We start from the raw sequence: 23,202 nt of genomic DNA on the forward strand, positions 1-23,202 counted from the left end.
AAATGCACGTCGATTAATTACATGTTCAAATAGAAACATATTTGCAATATACATGTATTGGCAAAAATGCTTCTAGTAAAAGTTATCACTGTTTTAGTGGTAACATTTTTATCTGCATGTGCATGTGAAGCAGAGCTAGATATTGTCACTGCATCCACTTTTTAAATACTACAGCTGCTCAGATCATTAGTGGGGCTTGTATGTTGTCAGCAATTAACAAATTGAGTCATTACTAGATGGTACAAGCACCTTAGGCTCTCTGAGTAAAGTGCTGTGTTTAAAATACAGGTGCACGGTGCATACTTAAATACACTTTTGAAACAGCTATAGCTTTTTTTAGAAGCATTTTTGCTAATATATTTACAAAAAATTGCTTCTGTTCAATACCGAAATGCACCCATCTGGTTTCCAATTTTGGCTGTAATATCCTTTTAAGTTGTGTTTGGTGCACATTTTTTTTTACCCCTTACACTTTATGCAAGGTCTTCAGTAGTGCTAACCCGACTAATGTGAATTCTGTTTGTGAGTGAATCCGTTTACTTTCAACTTGTAATACGCGTGCAGGTGAGAACAATCATGATATTTAGAACACCACCTGTAATCTAGCCCATATTGTGTATTTTGTTTTGTGTGATTTTGAATAACGTGTTTTACACAGCTTTCATTCAGATTTTTCTTGTACCTTAAAGTGAATTTAAATTTTGATGCTAAAGTGGCCGGTTTTTAAAAATTTGATTAAAAACAGGGGCACTTTAATTCATCAAAATTTTCATTTCACTCCTGTTGTGAAGAAAAACTTACCTTTTAATCTTCACAGCAGCTCCAGCTTCCTCCACCCATTGCAAAGCCTCTTCCTGGGTCTAAAATGAGGAATCCGGCTTCCTCCAATCACTGCATTGAATTAGACACTGATTCCCCCAGGGGAAGCTATGATTGAAGGATGACCTATCCATCATTTCTGACATCAGAAATGGCTTGCGACAACCGGAGGAAGCTGGAGCTGCTGTCAAGTTTAAAAGGTAAGTTTTTTTCACAACAGGAGTGAAATGTAAATTTTTATGAATTAAAGTTCCCCTGTTTTTAATCAAATTTTTAAAAAACGGGCACTTTAGCATCAAAATTTACATTCACTTTAATTTTGAATAAGGTTTCAGTTATATAAATATTAATTGTGTGCACAAAATAATTCAATAGACTTAAAACAACACTTTGGGCCAGATTACAAGTAGAGAGGTATTTAACGCTCCCACTCACTCTCTAACTCAGCTAGAAGTAAGCTATTTTGTGTGTGTTGGGTAGCGCTCATATTTCAAGTTAAAAGTTTTTGCTTGTGTGCTAATTTGATGTGTTCCAAAAGCAGAAGTTTGAATATCGCAACTGTATTAACATATTCCCCCGTAGAAGTCAATGAAGCAAAAAAAAAGGGGAGGGGAAGTAACACACTACGAGTGCGCTAACCCGACATAAAAATATTAATATTTCACATTCCAATGTTCTTCACATAGAAGAATATGTTCTATTGTCTATTGTTGCATCTTCTACCATCACCTCCTCCCATTCTAGGCTACAGGACTTCTCTCGTGCGGCACCAACCATCTGGAATGCACTTCCTAGAGCTGTCAGACTCTCCCCTAACCTTTCCTCCTTTAAACGCTCCCTAAAGACCTTTCTGTTCATGGAAGCCTATCTCCAAATCAATAACAAATTAATTCCACTTGCCTAATTGCTGCCCCCATCTAACTCCACACTAACATCATTCTCACCTTTGCAGTCCCCACCTCCTGTTTCTCACCCTCCTACCCATCTAGATTGTAAGTTCCCACGGGAACAGGGTCCTCAATTCCCCCTGTATTTGTTTGTTAAAGGGACAGTCAAGTCCAAACAAAACTTTCATGATTCAAATAGGGCATGAAATTTTAAACAACTTTCCAATTTACTTTTATCACCAAATTTGCTTTGTTCTCTTGGTATTCTTAGTTGAAAGCTAAACCTAGGAGGTTTATATGCTAATTTCTTAGACCTTGAAGGCTGCCTCTAATCTAAATGTATTTTGACAGTTTTCACCACTAGAGGGCATTAGTTCATGTTTTTCATATAGATAACATTGAGCACATGCACTTTAGACATGTATATCTATGTAATCTATGTATCTCAATGTTAAAGCCTTGAGCCTTTTTCTAACACCTGAGACCTCATATCTTTGAGCCCTTATAACTTTTTTGGGCAACTTATTTTTTTAATAATTGTTATTAGATAGTGTTATTATGAGTGTAACTGTACTTTGAATTTATTTTTTATGTGTTTTGTGACACTTTTTTTTGTTTTGTGAAACAGTTAACCAGAGCTCTGAGGTTGCGCGTTAACTTCAATTGTACTCAAGCAATAGCCTTTACTTTCCACTTGTAATACGAGAGCTACATCCAACACGAAGAAAACAGCCGCGATAAACCCCTTTTCACACATGTGTAACCTTGTAACAGTGTTTCTAAGGTTGTATACACAATTATTTAAATAAAAATAATGAGAAAATAATCAGGAAGAGTTGGCTAAGTTTTGTTCACTAAGACTAACATCAATAGCATGTAAGCTAACAAAGGCACTGTTGAAATAATTATTTTGGATGTGAAGTTAGATTGCTAAATTCAGGCTTATGATTTTAATTAAGATTAATGGGTAAGTGTGGAAAACTGAATACAGATGTAGTTTTCATATAATATTTTGAGATAGAAAGGATTATGCATTTTTTGTAGAAAAAAATATACATAAATTAGAGCCCATACATGTTACGATGTATATGCGATTGAAGTGTTATATAGAAGACATGCACAATACTGTTTCAGATGAATTAAACTTCATGAAAATATTTTGTTTTGTCCAAGATTAATTCCTAGGCTTTGGTCTAATTCCGTCAACATAATTTGATTGTTAATGGAAATTTGTAACCCCTTATTTTCTGTGGGGAATGTCTTCAGAACAGCAGCTAAACAGCAGTTTAAACTTAAATAAAGTTAAAGTATCAGCTAGTGCTACTGCTACAAGTCACCTGCAGCACAGAAAAGATTGTTTATTTATTATATAGATGTTTATATATGGATTTACTAAGAACAATAGAGAAGGAGACATACTTGATGGCTGACACTAGAATCAATTAATTGACTATAAATTTGCTGGATATAGTTATTAAATGGTGTAAATTTGAAAGTTTAAACATTTCCTGAATGAATAATATAAATCTGAACCCTTTCATGCTTGAAAAAAAGTATTTCTTGCCTTTACAGTTATGGTTTTAATGGAACGAATTAAGGAACATTTTTCTTTGCTGAATGATCATTTGTTATTTATTAATTTATTAAAGTTGCCACTCATTTTTTGTTTTGTAAATAATAAAAAGAATACAGCAAAACAAGTGATTTTTTTTATTTGCCTGAATTCACATGCATATGTCTATTATATAGTAGTATAGTTACTGACATACTCTACATCAAACATTTATTTTTCCTTAAAGTGGTTGTAAAGTTTAATAAATTACTGCCCAGTATCAAAAAATAATCTTAAAAACAGGGCACTTTCATTCATTAAACTTTACAATGATGTTTCTTTTTTAAAATATTTACCATTGGGTTATGTAAACATACTGTCGATCCTCTGCCCGCATCTCCTACTGTATTTAGCATATCGATGACGAATATGGCTTCCTCCAATTGTTGCGTGCCCCACAAGCTTGATGCCAAAAGGGGCACGCAACGATTGGAGGAAGCAGGATTCGTCATCAATATGCTAAATACAGTAGGAGATGCGGGCAGAGGAACGGCCGTATGTTTACCATAATGCAATGGTAAATATATTGTTTTTTAAAAGTGTTTTTAAGATTATTTTTAGATACTGGACAGTAATTTATTAAACTTTGCAATCACTTTAATTTATAAAAATGTACCTTTTGTTTTTGGTATTCTTTTATTGATATTAAAATATTTTTTTTATATACATGAATAGTATATATCCACAATTTAACATCTGCAAACACTTTAATTAAATTGTCCAAGAATACACCTTTAGGTATGTGTACCTGGTTTCCTATGCAATGTCTAATTATTGCATTGAGCTAAGCAGTTCCAATGAATCACTGTGTCTGTTGCTGCAACACACTCCAGTATTGCAAGCTGTACTGGAAATAACACAATTTGCTAAGGCAGATTAAAGGAAAAGAAAGCAATAAAATCATCAATAACAACAGTCGAAGGGAGTAACAGTACAAAATAATAAACAGCACATTTTAAAAATTAGTCTAATTTAAATTGGTGTGTAATGTTATATAAGCTTAAAGGGGCATTAAATTACTTTGTATAAATGCATCAGAAAGAAATCAAAATATTGCAAAGGATCTGCTTTGTAGTCCAGAGACAACCTCCTCAAAAAGCCTTTTGAGTGTTCTTTCTTCTCCCCATTAGTGTTAACAGTTAGGAAAGTGGGCATCGTCGCACTGCCTGAATTTATTATTGCATGAGTGACTGCTTGTGCAATGCCACCTTCTATTCTCGCACAACCATTAGCATGAGAGCATGGATTGTCAGTCACCCTGGTGAGACTAGTCTGGGTTGAATTTAAAGGGCAGGTTAAAGGGATACTAAACCCAAATATTTTCTTTAATGATCATATAGAGCATTCGAATTTACTCCTATTATCAATTTTACTTTGTTCTCTTGCTATCTTTATTTGAAAAACAGGAAGCTACGCTTAGGAGCCGACCCATTTTTGGTTCAGAAACTGGGTAGCGCTTTCTGATTGGCGACAAATATGAAACAAGTTCCCTTCCTCAGTTTTTTTTCCCCTGAAATGTCCCAGCGCAAGTAAAAAAATTATTGAAAATCCAGTAAGTGCAAGCCTGTTATTGCTGTTGGATTCATTTTTGCATGCAACCTGGTAGTTAATAAATATATGTAAACTATTTTGTTTAGAAGGGCCTATCAAATTGAGAACTAGATGTATTGAAAATATTTTTTTGGAGATTGATGTAAAAATGCCTGTGAGTGCCCTTCTAAACAAAATACATAATACTTATGTACAACATTGAGGACAGCCCCCAGGTATTGAATACTCCATAAAGGTTGGAGTGCTGGGCTACCGGCTAACAGGATATATATATATATATATATATATATATATATATATATATATATATATATATATATATATATATATATAGTGTATACATGTTTACATGATCTGGGTCATGTTATGATGTACGTCTGTAATTGTGAACAATTTTTTTACAGGAAAGTAGCTTGCTTGATAGAATAAAAGGCATAAAAGAGGGGCTATGGGTGTTCTGTGGCATTCAGGGGTGTGATTTGGTTTTTAATTTTCAAAGATTCTTTTTTTTTAAATATATTTGTTATTGTTTTGAAACAGTTTTGTGATCCTGGTATCTTTCACATTGAAACACGTTGTTTGTGCTCAGCGGTGAAGGGTGATAGGTTCCTTCTTGATTATAATAGTGAGTCACTTGAAACCTATGTATGTGATAAGAATTGGATGCAAATCTATTTTGAATTGGGCAATTTTCAAGTTGCAAAATTGCAGTAAAGTTTTTAGACAAGATATTTACATTAGATGTATTGAATGTAGGGGCATAGATATTCCCATGTATTAGAGGCATATTTATTTATTTATTTTAATTCTAAAAGCACTAAGAATCTAATTCAATTTTTGTTCCTTCATTTATTTTAAATTTATATTCTGAGAGTAGAATTTCATTGCATTGAAAGCCGGATTTTTTGGCCCATCTCCAAAGGCAGTTGGCCTCTTCAAATATAGCAGAGTAAAACATGAATTTATTCTTAGTACTAGCTTGATAGAAGATGGATTTCATAACTCTATCTTGTCTTACTGAACATTAATCTATAAATCATTGTCATCATAACATATATATTCAATTTGCAAAAGGCTATATTCCACTAAAGACATTTAAATCATCACTTAAGAATAATCTTCAAGTTTTTGCTCTATTTGAAATAGGAACAGATAATTACACTTATATTTTATCTTTTGGAATAAGAACTAATGTGCAATTTGTATAAAAAAATAGATATTGCTTTTTAAAAGATGCATGGAAAACAATGAAGGCAAGATCCAATGTAATTCATATAATGGAGCTGCTACATAAAAAAGTAGAATTGTAGGGATCCTATTAAACATAACCTGTCACTATTTAGTGACTAGCCATTACATGCACTCAAAATAGTAGCAGTACATGTCAGTAGCTTATAGTGACCAGCTGCTAGTAAGTCTGATTAATTCACCTCCAGGCCCGGAAAGAAATTTTGAATGAATATTCGTTTATCATAATTTGCAACAAATGTTAACCCAAAACTCACATGCAAGAGGGGGCTGTCAATCATCTCAATCCAATCAGATCGAGATTATTGCAACCCACGACCTAAAGTGTCTTAGATAGGTTAAGTTGCAGCAGTCTCATGACTGCTGCAACTTAACTAGGCTCACTTAGACTGAAACGCTGGGTCTTCGAAGCAGCTATCACTGCTTGTTAAATGTGTCAAGATGACAAGCATCATTCACACTCTTGAGTCAGGCAGGGGTTTAAAATAAAAAATTTAGCCCGACAAATGGGAAGTCAGGATTGGGTAAGACATTGCACCCATTACTCTTTGTTCATTGTTATGTTTGACACTGACAAGCTGCTTAACCCTTTGAGTGCTAACCAATTTCCCACCTGGGGGATAAGCTGGATATGAGGGTTTTGTATTTTTTTAAATATATATATTTAAGATCCCCAAGACTTATACCGTTGGAAATTTTAGACGATTACCTTTCCAATGTTGGGTCTTGGGGGTCTGTACCTATTTCCCTATACTCTCCATTGTAAATTTTCAATAAAGTTGCGGAGTTGGGACAGTCTACACTTGAATAGAATAAATGAATACAGAACCCACTACTCACAGGAGCATGGAGGAGGCTTACCAAGCCCAAACTGATCCAAATAAAAGGTGATCTCCAGCTGGAGATCACCTTTTATTTGGGACAGTCTACACCCGAATTTTTATTGTTTAAAAAGATAGATAATCCCTTTATTACCCATTCCCCAATTTTGCATAGTGAACACAGTTATATTAATATCCTTTTTACCTCTGTGATTGCCTTGTATCTAAGCCTTTGCAGTCTGCCCCCTTATTTCAGTTTTTTCGACAGACTTGAATTTTAGCCAATCAATGCTGACTCCTAGGTAAATCCACGTGGGTGAGCACAATGTTATCTATATGGCACATGTGAACTAATTCCCTCTAGTTGTGAAAAATGTCAAAATGCATTCAGATAAGAGGCGGCCTTCAAGGACTAAGAAATTAGCATACAAGCCTACCTAGGTTTAGCTTTCAACTAAGAATACCAAGAGAACAAAGCAAAATTGATGATAAAAGTAAATTGAAAAGTTGTTTCAAATTACATGCCCTATCTGAATCATGAAAGTTTATTTTTGACTACACTGAACCTTTAAGCAATCAATCAATTATGTGCTTACTGATTTCTTCCTGATTGGTGTCTCTCCTGACTATATAAACAAATATGAACAAATAAGAAAAAATGTATTCAGAATTTTGTTCACTTATTTTTTCATATGCTGATTTGTTCATAAAAGAATGCAACAAATAACATTTGGGTTAATTTTGCATTAGTTTATGAACAATTGTACATCTCTGCATTATATATATTGATTTAATTTTTAAAATATATTGTTTTAAATTATTATTAATTATTATAAATATAAAAAAAACAGCATATGTAATAATTTATTGTAATTTATAAGAACCACTATAATCATAATTGTTTTTTAATATTTTTTTTAATAATTAAAATTATATATAATAGAACTCTATTAGTGCACATGCAGAACTTACATACCTTAAAGGGACATTAAACATTTTTAAATGGTAATATAAAATGATAAATTGTACATATATAAAAAAAAACTCTGCAATATACATTCATTATTTATTTTGTACCCTTTTCATGCAATTCCATCATAAAATTGTGAGCTTTTCAATTCCTTTTACAAATGGAAGTGCAGAACACTGTTATATTCCATACAGCCATTGGCTACATACCTTAATAACCTATTTGTAACTGTCTCTAATTGACCACAGAAGAGAAGGTAACCTAAGTTACAACATGGCAGCTCCCTTTGTTTTATAGACACTAACACTTTACACTTATTTTGTCAATATCTAAACAGCTAATGAAACAAAAAAAATACATGTACATGTTATTCTCAGACTAATATTTTCTTTGAATGCATCATTCTATCTAGCATTTATTTAGTGTTTAATGTCCCTTTAATAGAAAGTCTTCATGTGCACTGAAGTTGACAGAAGTAAAATAATTCTTCATGTGTGTTAGGGCAGATAGCAGTTCTATTAGGGTGTGTTATGTGTTAATTTAAAAATATATCAAAAATATTATCAATAAAACTAATTATCGTCAGTAGAGTGGTTCTTGAAAGTGAACACTCATTAATAGCACAAAAGGCTCATTACATGCCTTATTTTACACTTATAAGTTACTAGAGAATCACAAGAATAAGTATAATCTAAACTTCACCAGATCAGATGCAGTTTTTCATGCCAACCCTCACAGGGGCTGCCCTGTTGGAGTTATCATAAAAAAGGGGAAGTCCCTGTGTGTGGCAAAGTAAGCATTGAGCAGGAGGCGCACTTTAAAAATGAAATCCTGCAGCCAATATAAATCACATTACGCTGCTTTCCGTGTATAGCATATTACCATCACCTATATTTTGGTATGCATGTGGGTTTAGAGATATAACAGTGTCTTTTATAATGACAGATTAGTAACTAATAAATCCTTCGAGTAGTTTTGGTGCATAGGCGTTACAAGAAAATTCAGACCCCCGGTGCCTCCATGAAGGCCCCTCCCCCCATTGTACTTTCTTTTTTTTTGCAAACACTTTATATTATAATTAGTGATGTCGCGAACCTAAAATTTTCGTTTCGCGAACGGCGGACTCGAACTTCCGGTATTGTTCACGAACGCGCGAACCGCCATTGAATTCAATAGGCAGGCGAACTTTAAAACCTACAAGGACTCTTTCTGGCCACAATAGTGATGGAAAAGTTGTTTCAAGGGTAGTAACACCTGGACTGTCGCATGTTGGAGGGGGATCCCTGGCAAAACTCCCATGGAAAATTACATAGTTTATGCAGAGTCTGCTTTTAAGCCATAATGGGCCTAAATCAACTAACATTCCCAAAGTGGCTGTCTCAAAACATCCCGGACAGCAGATAGATTGATAGATAGGATAGATAGATAGATATACATAGATTGATAGTTAGATAGAATCGATAGAAGAGAAATAGATAGATTTGTTAGATATATAATTACCCTAATAAAGTCTAATAATTAAACATGCGTTCTTGGACCCAACTAGCTTGTGTTAATTAGTACTTTTCTTAGCACTTTAATCCCTGTTCCCCCCCCCCCTATCGGGGGTGTTCTATATGGCCTGCCTGATGACCCTGAAAAAATATAATAATAAGACATGCGGTCTGGTACCTATTTTAACTAGGTTGTGTTTTAAGTACTACCATTCTTAGCACTTTAATCTCTGTAACTCCCCCTATTTGGTGAGGTCTATACGGCCTGGATGATTACCCATACAAAATATAATAATAAGACATCTGCTCTTGGTCTGCGACCCATGGTAACTATGTTGTGTTAATTAGTAATGTCCTTCGCATTTTAATAGCTGTTACTCATACTCACCCTATCGTGGAGGTCTGTATGGCCTGCATGATTACCCTTACAAAATATAATAACCAAACATATGCTCTGGGACCCATGGTAAGTAGGTTGTGTTAAGTAGTACTGTTCTTTGCAGTTTAATACCTGTTACAACACCAAATGGTGGCAGGTCTATCTGGCCTTCATGATTAGCTGCATCCAAACCCCAAAAAAAGGCGAGTGGTCTTAGACTAACACCCATGGCTAACTCGGTTGTTTCAATTAGTACTATTCTTAGCACTTTCATCCCTGTTACGGGTGGTCTACATGGCCATCATGATTAGCCGAACAAAATACTACAATCCAACCTTTGCTCAGTCTTCATAGGCCCTTCATTGTCTGAATATTTTTCAAGTAGGCCTGGCACACAGTCTTGCAAGGAAGTAAAAAAGTGAAATTCTAGGGCACGAGCAAACTGAGGATTAAGATCATCAACAATCAAGAATTTTTTAATTTTAATTAGTAACTATTCTGTGACAACAATTATGATTGGTGTAAATAGTTGGCAAGATGACCTGGCACAAAAGGCTGGCAGGCAGGAGGTAAATTCAATTCAAGGACACTAGGAGACTGATTACTGACAGTCAAAACATTGATGATTGACAATTTTTGCAATACTGTTAAAAGAAATATGATTGCTGGCAATAATTGGCTAGGTGGGCCGGGCACACAGCAGGCTGCAAGGCAGGAGGAAAGTGCTATTCACTGGCACCAGCAAACTGAGGATTCACAACAACTATTAACAAAAATTTTATTTTTTAATTACTAAGAATACTGTCACAACAAATATGATTGGTGTAAATATTTTTCAAGTAGGCCTGGCACACAGGCTTGGAAGGCAGTAGAAAAGTGCAATTCTAGGGCACTAGCAAACTGAGGATTAAGATCATCAACAATCAAGAATTTTTTAATTTTAATTAGTAACTATACTGTCACAAAAAATTATGATTGGTGTAAATAGTTGGCAAGACAGCCTGGCACAAACGGCTGGCAGGCAGGAGGTAGATGCAATTCAAGGACACTAGGAGACTGATTACTGACAGTCAAAACAGTGATGATTGACAATTTTTGCAATACTGTTAAAAGAAATATGATTGCTGGCAACAATTGGCTAGGTGGGCCTTGCTCGCAGCAGGAAAGTGCTATTCAATGGCACCAGCAAACTGAGGATTCTCAACAACTATTACCAACAATTTTAATTTTTAATTATTAAGAATACTGTCACAACAAATATGATTGGTGTAAATATTTTTCAAGTAGGCCTGGCACACAGGCTTGGAAGGCAGTAGAAAAGTGCAATTCTAGGGCACGAGCAAACTGAGGATTAAGATCAACAATCAAAATTTTTTTAATTTTAATTAGTAACTATACTGTCTGTGACAACAATTATGATTGGTGTAAATAGTTGGCTAGACGGCCTGGCACAAAAGGCTGGCAGTGGCAGGCAGGAGGTAAATGCAATTCAATGGCACTAGGAGACTGAATATTTGCAGTCCAAAAAATTATGATTTTTATTTTTTTATATACTGTTACAAGAATTGTGATTGGTGCCACTAATTGGCTAGTTGGGCCTGGCACACAGGCTGGCAGATATGAGTCGTGGTTGGTAGGTAGGGCAGCAATTTAACACAGTATGCTGTGTAAGTGACAAAAACACAGGCCTGATAGAAAATTAAGTTAGATTACACTAGCAAAATATTTAAAAATTTTAGATTTTAATATTAAAATTATGTTAAGAAGTGCAATGCACATATGACTCTATGAGTGGTCGCACTGGCTGGCTGCTACGTAGGGCAGCAATTAACAACAGTATGCTGTGTAAGTCAGATAGACAGTTAGACACAGGCCTGATAGAAAATACAATTAGATTACACTAGCATAATGATTTAAAGACTTTTTTTTGGAAATTTAAAGAAAAAGGTTAAGCACATACATATGAGTTGTGGCTGATAGCCTTGGAAGGGCAGCTATTAAAAACAGTAGGCTCTGTAAGTCGGATACACACACGCCTGATAGAAAATACTATTAGATTACACTAGAAAAATGATTGAAATTATTTTTTTGGGGGGGGAATTGAAAAAAGGTTAAACACATATGAGTCGTGGCTCATAGACTAGGGAGGGCAGCAAGTAAACACAGTAGGCTCTGTATGTCAGCAAAACACACAGGCCGGATAGAAAATTATATTAGATTACACTAGCAAACAAATTTAAACTTTTTTTTTTATATTAAAATTAAGGTGAAGAAGAAGAATAGATATGAGTGCTGGCTGCCTGGCACAGACCAATTAACCAAAAGACTGAAAAAAATGAGGTATATTAATGCTGAGTGAGCCTGACAGACACAGGCCTGATAGTAAATGTAATTAGATTACACTAGCAATTTTTTTTTATTTTTTTTTTCTAAATTTAAAATAATGTTATAAACGGATATTAACACTGGTGGCTGCTGGCTGGCACAGAGCAATGAACCAGAGTATATGCTGTGTGACACTGGCCTGATAGAAAATGAAAAAAAATTACACTAGAAAAATAATTAAATTTTTTGGTTAGTTAAATTTAAACTAATGTTGTTAGGGAGATATCAGTGGTGGCAGTAGTCACAGCATATGCTGTGAGCCTTAAACACACAGCCTGAAAGCCAAGCAAATGCTAATAAAAAAAAAAGAAAAAAAAAAGGCACGAAATATAGCCCTAAAAAGGGCTTTTTGGGGTGCTGTGCTTGCAGCAGAGATGAGTGGAGTCCTTCTGGACTGTAAATACACTAGCCTAGCTATGTTTTTCCTATTAATGTCAGGAGCAAAAACACAACACGTCCTCTCATTAAGAAAGCAAGGTCGTTATGAGTCTAAAATGGCGGATTCCGAGTAGCTGGGAGGGTCTGTGAGGGAGTGTCTGATGTTGATTGGCTCTAATGTGTCAGGCGGCTATGACATAAAGGGTCAAAGTTTCCACAATGATGACACATAGGGGCGGATCGAACATGTGTTCGCCCACAAACGCGAACAAGCTATGTTCGCTGTGAACCGTTCGCGGGTGAACAGTTCGGACATCACTAATTATAATCTCTCTTTAAGCTGTGTGTTGGAGATTGAAGGGCAATTATTATGATGCTGACAGGAAACATACAGCGAGATTACGAGTTTTGCGTTAGCCTTAAAAATGCAACGCTGCTTTTTAACGCCCGCTGGTATTACGAGTCTGACAGTTACAGGCTCTACCGCTCACTTTTCTTCCGCGACTCGAGGCTACCGCAAATCCCCTTACATCAATTGCGTATCCTACGCTGGTATTACGAGTCTTGGAGAAAGTGAGCGGTAGAGCCTCTACCTCCAAGACTCCAACCGCATATAAAAGTCAGTAGTACTTTATTATATTTATTAACCCCTAATCTGCCGCACCCAACGTCGCCGCCACCTACCTACACTTATTAACCCCTAATCTGCCGACCGGACATCGCTGCCACTATAATAAATGTATTAACCCCTAAACCGCTGCACTCCCGCCTCGCAAACACTATAATAAATTGTATTAACCCATTATCTGCCCTCCCTAACATCACTGCAACCTACCTACAATTATTAACCCCTAATCTCCCACCCCCAACGTCGCTGCTACTATAATAAAGTTATTAACCCCTAAACCTAAGTCTAACCCTAATCCCCCCTAAGTTAAATATAATTAAAATAAAACAAAATAAATTTACTTGAATTAAATAAATTATTCCTATTTAAAAATAAATACTTACCTATAAAATAAACCATAAGATAGCTACAATATAACTAATAAATACATTGTAGCTATTTTATGATTTATATTTATTTTCCAGGCAACTTTGTATTTATTTTAACTAGGTACAATAGCTATTAAATAGTTAATAACTATTTAAAAGCTACCTAGTTAAAATAATTACAAAATTACCTTTAAAATAAATCCTAACCTAAGTTACAAATACACCTAACACTACACTATCAATAAATGAATTAAATAAATTAAATACAATTTTCTAAACTAAAATACAATTAAATAAACTAAACTATATTACAAAAAAACAAACACTAAATTACAAAAAATAAAAAAATATTGCAAGAATTTTAATCTAATTACACCTAATCTAAGCCCCCTAATAAAATAAAAAAGCCCCCCAAAATAATAAAATTCCCTAACCTATACTAAATTACAAAAGTAATCAGCTCTTTTACCAGCCCTTAAAAGGTCTTTTTGCGGGGCATTGCCCCAAAGTAATCAGCTCTTTTACCTGTAAAAAAAAATTACAACCCACACACCCCTACTCTAAAATCCACCCAATCCCCCCTTAAAAAAATCTAACACTACCACATTGAAGATCACCCTACCTAGAGCCGTGTTCACCCAGCTGGGCACCAATGGGCCAAAAGAGGACATCCGGAGCGGAAGAAGTCTTCATCCGATCGGGGCAGAAGAGGTCCTCCATCCAGCAGAAGTCTTCATCCAAGTGGCATCTTCTATCTTCATCCATCCGGCGCGGAGCGGCTCCATCTTCAAGACATCCGACGCGGAGCGTCCTCTTCTTCCCGATGACTAACGACGAATGAAGGTTCCTTTAAATGACGTCATCCAAGATGGCGTCCCTCGAATTCCGATTGGCTGATAGGATTCTATCAGCCAATCGGAATTAAGGTAGGAAAAATCTTATTGGCTGATGTAATCAGCCAATCGAATTGAAGTTCAATCCGATTGGCTGATTGGATCAGCCAATAGAATTGACCTTGCATTCTATTGGCTGATCCAATAAGTCAATCGGATTGAACTTCAATCCGATTGGCTGATTACATCAGCCAATCGGATTTTTCCTACCTTAATTCCGATTGGCTGATAGAATCCTATCAGCCAATCGGAATTCGAGGGACGCCATCTTGGATGACGTCACTTAAAGGAACCTTCATTCGTCGTTAGTCGTCGGGAAGAAGAGGATGCTCCGCGTCGGATGTATTGAAGATGGAGCCGCTCCGCGCCGGATGGATGAAGATAGAAGATGCCGCTTTGATGAAGACTTCTGACATCCAAGCGGCATCTTCTATTTTATAAATCATAAAATAGCTACAATGTAACTATTAGTTATATTGTAGCTATCTTATGGTTTATTTATAGGTAAGTATTTATTTTTAAATAGGAATAATTTATTTAATTAAAGTAAATTTATTTCATTTTATTTTAATTAAATTTAACTTAGGGGGGTGTTAGGGTTAGGGTTAGACTTAGGTTTAGGGGTTAATAACTTTATTATAGTAGCGGCGATGTTGGGGGCGGGAGATTAGGGGTTAATAATTGTAGGTAGGTTGCGGCGATGTTAGGGAGGGCAGATTATGGGTTATTAAAATTTATTATAGTTTTTGCGAGGCGGGAGTGTGGCGGTTTAGGGGTTAATACATTTATTATAGTGGCGGCAATGTCCGGTTGGCAGATTAGGGGTTAATAAGTATAGGTAGGTGGCGGTGACATTAGGGGTTAATAAATATAATATAGGTGTCGGCGATGTTGGGGGCAGCAGATTAGGGGTTCATAGGGATAATGTAGGTGGCGGCGGTGTCCGGAGCGGCAGATTAGGGGTTAATTGTATAATGCAGGTGTCAGCGATAGCGGGGGCGACAGATTAGGGGTTAATAAGTGTAAAATTTGGGGTGTTTAGACTCGGGGTTCATGTTAGGGTGTTAGGTGTAGACTTAGAAAGTGTTTCCCCATAGGAAACAATGGGGCTGCGTTAGGAGCTGGACGCTGCTTTTTTGCAGGTGTTAGGTTTTTTTCAGCCGTCTCAGCCCCATTTTTTCCTATGGGGAAATCGTGCACGAGCACGTTTGTCCAGCTTAACGCAACCGTAAGCAACGCTGGTATTGAGGGTTGAAGTGGAGATAAATTTGGCTTAAAGATCACTTTTCTGAGGCTAACGCAGCCATTCAGAAAACTCGTAATACCAGCATTGGCTTAAGGAAGAGCTGGAAAAAAAGGCTTGTTAGCCCCGCAAGTTTTTACTGACAAAACTCGTAATCTAGGCGATAGCATTTTATACACAGCACGCACTGGAGCATTATAAAGTATAACTATTATACAGCAGGGTATACAGTAATCTGCACCATATCATTCAGTACATAAATACATAAATAATTTGCACAATTACTCTCCTTCACCAGCCCTTTTCCTCCAAGGCTATAGCAGCCTAGGGATGAGTTCTGTCCAGATCAGGGCCGTACTGGGACCACAAATATGCCAGGGCATTTTGAGGCACATCCCCATTCACAAATACCAAATACATACTTCATCAAGCAACATGAAAACCCACATTTTTATTTTAAGTTTCAGACAAAGAATGCTGTTTTAAACAACTTTCCAATATGCTTCTATAAACAAATTTGCCTCATTCTCTTGGTATCCTTTGTTGAAGAAACAGCAAAGCAGAAGGTTGAGCCAATAACATGAGGCAAACATGTGCAGCCACCAATAATCAGCTCCTGAGCATACCTAGGTCTGCTTTTCTTCAAAGAATACCAAGAAAACAAAACAAATGAGACAATAGAAGTATACTAGAATCCCTCTCTGGATCATTAAAAAAAAATGTGTTTCATGTCCCTTTGTGCCGTGCTGCAGGATGCCACACACTTAAAGGTTGCAATAAAATAAAGAGGCAGCTGATAAGCACTATTTCATCTCTACACACAATTTTGTACCATCTACACTATTTGTTTTTTACCTTTCCAGGACATTGACCAATATAAGATCAAGATATCCAACAGGATCTCAGATCCAAGCCCAAGGGTTCTCACCACCAGGAAAAGGAGTTTCAGTCTACCCACTGGGAGACACCTAAGGACCGTCAGGTGGGTTCTCACCACCAGGAATTATAAAGGAATCTCACTGCCAGGAAATAAGGTTGTTATAAAACAACTGATTTAAACTTTACACACACTATTTGCTAACCTAGAGCAGACCACTAGTCTATTGGATTACAATTACACAACTTTGTTCTTCTGTCAACCTTTTTGTGCACATTTTTCACAATCTACATTTATTTGCCCTTTTTTGCGTTTTTCATTTTTAACCATCTCTTTATCGCATTTTTATCTTGATGAAGCACCACTCTTCATTTCCAAATTAAATTTTGCATCTTTGCGAATTTGCTCTGCTTTAAGTTTTTTAAATTTTTCATCATACTTGTTCACATTTTTGTCACACATTTTTTCCACAACTGGCCAACCCAATCCAAAGGCATTTAACACCAAAATCCTTTTTAGGGGTGCTTACGCAGCATCACCCTTTTTTCCAAGCAAACTTCACAACACCTTACAGGGAGTGCAGAATTATTAGGCAAATTAGTATTTTGACCACATCATCCTCTTTATGCATGTTGTCTTACTCCAAGCTGTATAGGCTCGAAAGCCTACTACCAATTAAGCATATTAGGTGATGTGCATCTCTGTAATGAGAAGGGGTGTGGTCTAATGACATCAACACCCTACATCAGGTGTGCATAATTATTAGGCAACTTCCTTTCCTTTGGCAAAATGGGTCAAAAGAAGGACTTGACAGGCTCAGAAAAGTCAAAAATAGTGAGATATCTTGCAGAGGGATGCAGCACTCTTAAAATTGCAAAGCTTCTGAAGTGTGATCATGGAACAATCAAGCGTTTCATTCAAAATAGTCAACAGGGTCGCAAGAAGCGTGTGGAAAAACTAAGGCGCAAAATAACTGCCCATGAACTGAGAAAAGTCAAGCATGCAGCTGCCAAGATGCCACTTGCCACCAGTTTGGCCATATTTCAGAGCAGCAACATCACTGGAGTGCCCAAAAGCACAAGGTGTGCAATACTCAGAGACATGGCCAAGGTAAGAAAGGCTGAAAGATGACCACCACTGAACAAGACACACAAGCTGAAACGTCAAGACTGGGCCAAGAAATATCTCAAGACTGATTTTTCTAAGGTTTTATGGACTGATGAAATGAGAGTGAGTCTTGATGGGTCAGATGGATGGGCCCGTGGCTGGATTGGTAAAGGGCAGAGAGCTCCAGTCCGACTCAGACGCCAGCAAGGTGGAGGTGGAGTACTGGTTTGGGCTGGTATCATCAAAGATGAGCTTGTGGGGCCTTTTCGGGTTGAGGATGGAGTCAAGCTCAACTCCCAGTCCTACTGCCAGTTTCTGGAAGACACCTCCTTCAAGCAGTGGTACAGGAAGATGTCTGCATGCTTCAAGAAAAACATGATTTTCATGCAGGACAATGCTCCATCACACACGTCCAAGTACTCCACAGCGTGGCTGGCAAGAAAGGGTATAAAAGAAGAAAATCTAATGACATGGCCTCCTTGTTCACCTGATCTGAACCCCATTGAGAACCTGTGGTCCATCATCAAATGTGAGATTTACAAGGAGGGAAAACAGTACACCTCTCTGAACAGTGTCTGGGAGGCTGTGGTTGCTGCTGCACGCAATGTTGATGGTGAACAGAACAAAACACTGACAGAATCCATGGATGGCAGGCTTTTGAGTGTCCTTGCAAAGAAAGGTGGCTATATTGGTCACTGATTTGTTTTTGTTTTGTTTTTGAATGTCAGAAATGTATATCTGTGAATGTTGAGATGTTATATTGGTTTCACTGGTAAAAATAAATAATTGAAATGGGTATATATTTGTTTTTTGTTAAGTTGCCTAATAATTATGCACAGTAATAGTCACCTGCACACACAGATATCCCACTAAAATAGCTATAACTAAAAACAAACTAAAAACTACTTCCAAAACTATTCAGCTTTGATATTAATGAGTTTTTTGGGTTCATTGAGAACATGGTTGTTGTTCAATAATAAAATTAATCCTCAAAAATACAACTTGCCTAATAATTCTGCACTCCCTGTATAATTTTGCAAGTCAATATTTGCAATTAAACCAGCACTGGCCTCCAACCCATAAATTGGAGTCTCAATCTTCACTACATTCATGCATTGTATTTTTTTATGTATGTAGCATTTTTTAATGTATGTAATATTGTTTAATTTGTGAGATTGTGGATCAACATTTTTACTGTATTTTAATTGTATTTGAATTTTATAACTGTATTATTGATGTTACCTTAATTCCACTTGTTGAATTAGGAAAGTTTGCAATTAAACTTCTCCTTTGACACCTAGCCCACTTTTTGAACACATACACTAATAACTCTCTGGGCTTTAGTCAACAGTAAATCCAAGTGAAATTTATTGAAGTGTGACGTTTCGGGGCAAAATAACCCCTTCCTCTGACAAACAAACAGTGTACAAACAAACCAAACTTTTAAAGACCTGATAGGCCCTCCTACTACAGTCTTCCAATCAGGAGGCAGGGCATGTGCAAAAATTGGTAAATAAAGCAGCTTATAAGCGGATCATCAAGTGATCAAAACATCGTTTAGTGTGTATATTGAATAGCAATCAAAATTCAGTGGTTCATGAACAATGCCCCCAGAGCTACCAAATCGGAAAAACATCAGGCACTGAGTTTTCATACCAGAAACAACCCAAACAATCAAAAGCTATAGCCGTGAAAGTAATTCCCCAATTGGCCACCTAAACCACTCCAACTATTATCGCAGCGATCTGATAGGAAGAACATGCCATACACCTCTAAGTAACAATCTAATGTGTGTTAAATAGCCCATCTCAATATTGAAACAAAATTACTGCCAAGAAAATCATGAGCATCCAAGAGTTGCATACAAGAGAGGACGCAACCTAAGGGACCTACTTGTAAAAACTGATATACCTGGGGGGCGGAGCCAACAGCTAAGCTAGCAAGACGCACAATTTTAGACCTCCTGATATTTGACTTAAAAAGTCTTTATTTTTGGCATAACAAGACTTGTTAAATATTTCCTATGCTATTCCCATAATTGGATCTTAATTTATGCTTGAAGATAGGCCAGCTTGGGACAAGAATTCTACACAATCGACACCGTAATGACACTGAGGCCTGCTGGTTTGTTGAGACGGCGAGATTGAGCAAACCGCCATATTAGGAAACTCCTACGCATTGCATCTATCAACATAGCCGCAACTTTAACTTTATTGATATCACTTCTAAGGCTTTCTTATGGAGAGGCAAATTATCTCTGCACTTCGTGAAATGATGCTATCTATGGATCTCCATCAACGGGCTCTTGTTGCAGAGCTTAAAGCCGCCATGGATCCAATACAAGCCACGTCACAGACAGAGCAAGTCACAGAGATAGCCGGTGGCTGTGAAACTGACTCACCGCACTGGAACACAGGCCCGCCTCGAGATACAGATGAGACAAGGACTACAGCGCAAGAAGATCCCACTCTAAAGCTGAAGGAACAGTCAGACAGCTATGGCCGGAGCAACATCTCACAGCCTTCTTCCATCCGCACAGAGCCAGCGCAGCAGGCTGCAGCTCAGCTAGAACTCCCAAAGATGCGGCAGACTGGAATCAAGCGATCACGCTTTTCTCTGACAATATCTACAGGATTCTTCTTACCCGGCACCTCTAATCCCTACCTTCTGCCTCCGCTTCAGAAACTTGGAAATGACAGCTTCTTGGTCTCAGCACACAGGCACTCAGTGCGCAGCCATGGCCTCCGGAGTAGGTTTATCTCCTTGCTTACTACCTCTCATCAAAGGCCAGATTTCGACCATAATGAGTCCCCTGCCAGCTACAGAAGAGGAGTCGGTTAGCAGCTCGAGGTATTTCTTTCTGAGAGGTGTGATAGACGGGACCGTCCTGTAAAGCGCGATCTCTAATCACACTCTTTGAACTTCTCTGAACATTATGCTGACTTTCCCATTCTATATTAGAGGTGAAGCAGGGCAAATACCCTTCAACTCTGAGAACATGTTTGTACAGAGCTGGATACTCTGCGTATCACTGTTAAGCCTCAACTGTTTCTTTCTCCTAATGGCGTGCTAACATGGTTATGACTTCTGCAATTTATCTCTCACAGGAAAACTTCAGCATCACAGGTCTATATAACAAGGGACATACTTATGATGTTTAGCTTTTCGTATCGTAGCAATCTCTGAGCTTGATTGTTCATCTATTAATTGGATTAACCTCATAATAGCTTAGTTTATGACAAAGTTTACACTGTCTAGTGCACTCTATACTTATTGTTTGTTTTATATGTCGCAGTGTACTATATTTCTTAACTGAGCACAGTATGCAAAATGTTATTGACAGTATGTTTTGTGTTTCACTGGATGTCTCATACGAAGTATAATCCTATCCCATATATATATATATTATGTATGCCCTACTTACTACTGATTGGATTTATCTACTTTCAAAGTTAGAAAAGAATTGTTGGCTCCATTGTTCTGCTAGTAACATCCTAGCCCATAATTCCCTAACAGCAACTGAGACTCTATAAAGTTGTAAGTTTATAATATGTTGTACATCTTGCTTCATGTATATTCTCTTTTTAGTGAAAGTACAGGATGTATCTTGCTGTGAGAATACCTGCATTCCTGTTTAACGCCATACTTTGATTATCAGCAGATTTAGAGGTCCTAGATAGTCTATAAATATACTACACTCTAGTTAGGTTCCCTGGACATATGTCTTATATAATATAGTTAATGCTATTCTGTTAGGATTGCTTTTATAATAGTTGTTTACATGAGTGTTCAAGTTAAGTTAACCATAGGATCTCTTTGCCTAGATCCACTACATATTACATGTTTGTTGCACATCCACTGACTTCCACTAAGACTGCATTCCTTTCATTAGTGTTTGTTATGAACATAGAATAGTTTCCTAAGCAGCTACAGAGGGTATTAGCTCCCATTTGAAATATACCCCCATATTCCATTAGGACAGGTGACCAAATGCAGCAAATGAGATACAAAAGTTTTAGTTCCCTCTATTTAAACTGTTAATATAAAATGTTTAGATATGTACTTGAATTAGATAAACATATATGTTGAGTAAGAGAGTTGGAGATGTGGAATTAACATGCTATTTAAGAAAAGGAAAAAATGTTATTGCCTAAAATCACAATCCCTAAGTGTTCCCTCATTCTTCTTTACTGAGGATATCTCTATAGCTTTATGTTGAGCCGATACATTCAGCTGTTTGAGCATTTGCTATTGTTACTTAAATGTTGGGTTATTTTTATTTCGTATCGTAGCAATCTCTGAGCTTGATTGTTCATCTATTAATTGGATTAACCTCATAATAGCTTAGTTTATGACAAAGTTTACACTGTCTAGTGCACTCTATACTTATTGTTTGTTTTATATGTCGCAGTGTACTATATTTCTTAACTGAGCACAGTATGCAAAATGTTATTGACAGTATGTTTTGTGTTTCACTGGATGTCTCATACGAAGTATAATCCTATCCCATATATATATATATATATATATATATATATATATATATTATGTATGCCCTACTTACTACTGATTGGATTTATCTACTTTCAAAGTTAGAAAAGAATTGTTGGCTCCATTGTTCTGCTAGTAACATCCTAGCCCATAATTCCCTAACAGCAACTGAGACTCTATAAAGTTGTAAGCTAAGTTGTAAGTTTATAATATGTTGTACATCTTGCTTCATGTATATTCTCTTTTTAGTGAAAGTACAGGATGTATCTTGCTGTGAGAATACCTGCATTCCTGTTTAACGCCATACTTTGATTATCAGCAGATTTAGAGGTCCTAGATAGCCTATAAATATACTACACTCTAGTTAGGTTCCCTGGACATATGTCTTATATAATATAGTTAATGCTATTCTGTTAGGATTGCTTTTATAATAGTTGTTTACATGAGTGTTCAAGTTAAGTTAACCATAGGATCTCTTTGCCTAGATCCACTACATATTACATGTTTGTTGCACATCCACTGACTTCCACTAAGACTGCATTCCTTTCATTGGTGTTTGTTATGAACATAGAATAGTTTCCTAAGCAGCTACAGAGGGTATTAGCTCCCATTTGAAATATACCCCCATATTCCATTAGGACAGGTGACCAAATGCAGCAAATGAGATACAAAAGTTTTAGTTCCCTCTATTTAAACTGTTAATATAAAATGTTTAGATATGTACTTGAATTAGATAAACATATATGTTGAGTAAGAGAGTTGGAGATGTGGAATTAACATGCTATTTAAGAAAAGGAAAAAATGTTATTGCCTAAAATCACAATCCCTAAGTGTTCCCTCATTCTTCTTTACTGAGGATATCTCTATAGCTTTATGTTGAGCCGATACATTCAGCTGTTTGAGCATTTGCTATTGTTACTTAAATGTTGGGTTATTTTTATTCTGTATGTCATATACTATCATTATTGGTGAATATAGGTCTGTTATTCATATTTTCTTTATAGCTTTTTATACATTACCAATATATATTTTTTATCCCTGTTAAGCCTCTC

This window comes from Bombina bombina, chromosome 2, assembly GCF_027579735.1.
Source record: "Bombina bombina isolate aBomBom1 chromosome 2, aBomBom1.pri, whole genome shotgun sequence".
Lineage (NCBI taxonomy): Eukaryota > Metazoa > Chordata > Amphibia > Anura > Bombinatoridae > Bombina > Bombina bombina.